This window comes from Chrysochloris asiatica, unplaced genomic scaffold (assembly GCF_000296735.1).
Source record: "Chrysochloris asiatica unplaced genomic scaffold, ChrAsi1.0 scaffold00098, whole genome shotgun sequence".
Classification (NCBI taxonomy): domain Eukaryota; kingdom Metazoa; phylum Chordata; class Mammalia; order Afrosoricida; family Chrysochloridae; genus Chrysochloris; species Chrysochloris asiatica.
Window position 1 is genome coordinate 3,953,846 of NW_006408616.1, and position 4,954 is coordinate 3,958,799.

Below are 4,954 nucleotides of genomic sequence, written 5' to 3' on the forward strand. Positions count from 1 at the left end.
TGAAGTTATCAAGGACTTCATTCTTCTTGGATCAACCATAAACACTTAAGGAAGCAGCAGTCAAGAAATCAAACAACGTATTGCATTAGGCAAATCTGCTACACAAGACCTTTTGAAAGTGTTGAAGAGCAAAGATGTCAGCTTGAGAACTAAGGTGCGCCTGAAGCAAGCCATGGCATTTTCAATAACCTCATATGCATGTGAAAGATGGACAGTGAATAACGAAGACCACAGAAGAATTGATGCTTTTGAGTTATGGTGTTGGAGGCGAATATTGAAAGTACCCTGGGCTGCCAAGCTAACAAACAGAACTGTGTTAGAAGAAGTGCAGCCAAAGTGCTCCTTGAAGGCCAGAATGGCCTAACTTCATCTCTCATACTTCAGACATATTGTCAGGAGGTACCAGTCTCTGGAGAAGGATATCAGGTAAGTTGGAGTGTCAGAGAAAAAGAGGAAGACCCCCATCTAGATGGATTGGCAAAGTGGCAGCATCAATGGGCTCAAGTGTGGCAAAATTGTGAGGTTGGCTCATGCTCGGTCAGTGTTTCATTCTGCTGTGCAGGTCATTATGAATTGGTAAGGACTTCATTCTTCTTCTTCATTTTTTTTTTTTTTTTTTCTGAGTTTCCAAAGGCTTTATTGATACATGTGCTTTTGGAAAGGATCTTCAGTATCCCATCGCTTCCAAATCTCACGCATGAAGAGCTGTTTCAAAGGCCGAGGGGTTGCTGTTTTGTCCACTCTTATTCAGAGATCCAGTCATGGCCATAAGACTTGTAGTCAACCAATTCCTCTGGCTTAAACCAGAGACTGATTTCTTTCTCAGCACTTTTTACTGAATCATTGCCATGAATGATGTTCCTACCAACCTGAATACAGAAATCTCCACAAATGGCGCCTGGCTTAGAATCCGCTGGGTTAGTCTCCTCAAGTATCACTCGACCTGTCTTCAACCATGTTCAGCCCCTCCCAGACCATGGCCACAGCTGCTCCTGAGTTCATATACTTCACCAGCCTCAGGAAGAATGGGCGGTCTTTGACGTCAATATAATGTTGCTTCAGGTGCTCCTCAGAGGCCTTCATAAATTTCATGGCCACAGGCAGAATTCCTTCTGCTCAAAGAGCTTGATGATGTTGCCCACCAGGCTGCACAGCACGCCGTCCAGCTTGATGGCGATGAAGGTGAACTCCATGTTGGCCATGGTCCCTGGAGCTGGCAGGGGTGGACGCGTGCACTGCTGGCAGAAAAGAGATATTCAGCGACCACGGGAGCTGGTAGCAGTGCGCAGAGGCCGGACTTCATTCTTCCCGAATCAACTATCAACACTCATGGAAGCAGCAGTCAAGTATTGTACATAGTGTATCATAATTCACACAATGAGTGTCATTAACGCACAAGCAAACATCTTTCTGTTCTCTTTTTTCAGCCAAGATCCAGCTGATGTCAGCAATGATATCCCTCGTTCCACATCCTCATATGAATCAGGTTTGAACCTCTGGCAATTCCCTGTCAATATATTGTTGCAGCTATTTTTAAATTATCTTTAGCAAAATGTTACTTGCATGAGATAATTTTAATGATATTTTCCAATGAGTTCCACATTCTGTTGGGTCACCTCTCTTTGGGTTGTTTTGTTTATTTTTAATGTTTTATTGTGAATTATGTGATAATTTTCATGGGAGAACATTAGCTTTACATTCGTCCTATCGTATATCGTTTCATTGCCATGATTACAATCCCCTGCAGCAGCATCAACCAACCAAAGGATATAGGTTGGTCACCTCTCTTTGGATGAGAACATCTCTTCCAGCCAGGTGGCCAGGTAGCTGTATTCCACATTTCTTGGCATACATGAGTGAGTACTCCAGTAGTGCATCAATTTATTGAAAGATTTCAATTTGTATTCCATCAATTCCTGGAGACTTGTTCTTTGCCAATGCCTTCAGTGCACTTTGTATTTTTTTTTTTTTCCTGAAGTATCATTGATTCTTGATCATATGCTGCCTTTTGAAATGGATGACCATTGACCATTTCTTGTTGGTACAGTGACTGTGTATTTCTTCCATTTTCTTTTTGATGCTTTCCGCATCACTCAGTATTTTGCCTATCGAATTCTTCAACATTGAAAGTCAAGGGTTGAATTTTGTCTTCAGTTCCCTCATTTTGAGAAATGCTGAGTGTGTTCTTCCCCTTCAGTTTCCTACCTCCAGGTCTTTGCACATTTGATTATAAAATTTGAGTTTGTCTTCTTAACTTGAGCTGCCCTCTGAAACTTCCTATTCAGCTCTTTTGCTTCCTCATTTCATCCATTTGCTTTAGATCTCTACACTGAAGAGCAAGTTATAGAATCTGTTCTGACACCCACTTAGGTCTTTCCTTCTTTCTTGTCATCTTAATAACCTTTTGCTTTTTTCTTGTATGATGTTCTTTATGTCATCCCACAACTCTTTTTAATTTCAGTCACTTATGTCTAATTCATCAAATTTGTTCCTGAGATGATCTCAAAGTTAAAGTGGGGTATGTTCAAGGTCAACAGACCAAGAGCTACTTGTTCAAATTATAATAAGGGAATTCCAAATGTTTTAAAATTAGGAAAGGTGTATGCCATGGTAGTATTCTTTCACCATATTTATTCAATCTGTATGCTGAGCATGTAATTCCAGAATCTGGATTGTATGAAGGACACGGCATCAGGATTGGAGGAAGATTTATTAAACCCGTGATATGTAAATGATACAACTTGCATGTTGAAAGCACAGAGGACTTGAAATTTTTACTGATGAAAATCAAAAACCACAGGCTTCGGTATAGGTTGTATCACAATGTAAAAAAAAAGATGAAAGAAAGAAATCCTCATAAATTGACCAATGAATAACATGAAGATGAATAGACACAAGAGTGAAGTTGTCAAAGACTTTTTTGTTGTTGTTCATTCACCTATCAACTCAAGGAAGGAGCAGTTAACATATTGCAAATCTGCTGCACAGGACCTCTTTAAAGTGTCCAAGAGCAAAGAGGTCAGTCTGAGGACTAAGGTACAGCTGACCCAAGCCGTGATATTTTCAATAACCTCATATACTTGTGAAAGTTGGACAATGAATAAAGAAAACCATAGAAGAATTGATGCATTTGAACTATGATGTTGAAGGGGAATATTAAAGGTATATGGACTTCAAATGAACAAACACATCTGTTTGTTCAGAAGAAGTACAACCAGAATGCTCCTTAGAATCCAGGATGACCAGACTTCGTCTCTCATATTACAGACATATCATCAGGAGGCAACAGTCCCTGGAGAAGGACATTATGCTTGGTAAAGTGAAGGGTCAGAGAAAAAGAGGAAGACTCCCGATGAGATGAATTGTCACAGTGGCCCAGCAATGGCTCAAGTATAGCAAAGATTTTGAGGTTTGCACAGTTCATTGTTTAGTCCTGTTGTGCAGGAGGTCTCTGTGAGCAGATACCAACTCAAAAGCACCTAACAACAACAACAAGCGTAGTAAATCCTGAGTGTCAGATTTAAAATGTCTGATAACATTCCATTTCAGCTCTTTAATGCATAAGATATAGAGACAGTAATACTTGGAAATATTTAAGTCTCTAATGAGTTATTTTTTAAAATGATTTTATAAGGTGTCAGTTTCCTTAGCTTCAAAATTTTCCTCATTAAACTCTAGAGATAGGCTGAGAGATACAAAAAATATTTTTTGAAATAAACAACTTAAATAGTTTTAAAGTGTTTTGCCACTCAATAAACTATGTATGATTACAGAGCAGAATGAATATAGAGATCAGAAAATATCTGAAATAAGAGACCAAGGTTGTTCTTTTTCCCTGTGTACTAATTTAATGATAGTCTGAACCAAACCAATTGAGATGACAGGAATGAAAAGTGGATAAAAAAAATTGAGGAAGTTACTTTGACCAAAACACTTTTAAAGGATTTCGGTACATAGTTTCTAGAATATTATGCCAAATAAACAACTACTCTATATAAAAGACCCATAGTATCAATTATTATCACTGTCAATCTGAGAACGAAGCATTCTACAAAAGGCCTTGACATAACCAACTATTATGATTGTTTCTGCAATGTTAGAAATATGTAAATGAAGACACTTCAAGAAGATTTTGACACAACAGGTTTTAATAGATAAGGCCTAATTATGTCAGTCAGTGAAATTCAATTACCAGGAGAAAGAGGTGGACATTCTAGAAACAGCACTTGCATTAAATCTGCATGTACATTTTGAAGAGCTAGTACAAAACAGAAGAGAAATAGAAGATCTCAATTCTCTGAAATTACTTTATTAAGGTATCATGACTCTCCATTTTAATGTTAACTCAGAAAATAATTAAGTACTATAATAGAAAATATATCACTTCAATGGATTAACTTAGATATTCAAACTGTAAATAAATTTCAAGTATAATCTTATTTTGTTAAGAAGTTGCTCCCAGGAAATCCGATAAGGCTAATAATATGGTTGGTGGTAGCTAGTCTCCAGTAATGGCTTCCATTGAACCAATAAACCATGTTCTCAAGTACTCATTCTTCTTAATCCGGGCTAGTGCTGTGACATACTTTTTGACCAATAAAATGCAGGAGAAATGATGCTGTAGGATTTCCAAGGCTAGGTCATAGTAAATCTTGCAGTTTTCACTTGGGTCTCTCTCTTTTTTTTCTTTTTAGTTGTTTAAATGATTATATATTCCTGAGTGTTTTTGTGTAACACACACCCCCAAAAAACAAACAAAAAACAAAAACAGAGGGAATAAAACAAATACTGTTGAATGATGATGCATGGAGGACAATAATCATTGCAATGAAACTATGAATGTAAAACTGATTGTGCCCCATATAAACTATCACTCAATTCACAATAAAAACTTAAAAAATACAAAAACCCAAACAAACATTGGGAATAGGAAAAAAAAAAAAGAACATATAAA

General features: G+C 37.5%; 1 pseudogene; it reads right to left on the reverse strand.

Annotated features, from left to right (window-relative positions):
• Positions 1 to 743: 743 nt before the first annotated feature.
• LOC102816244 lies at positions 744 to 1,202 on the reverse strand (annotated as a pseudogene).
• Between the last annotated feature and the right edge of the window lie 3,752 nt (positions 1,203 to 4,954).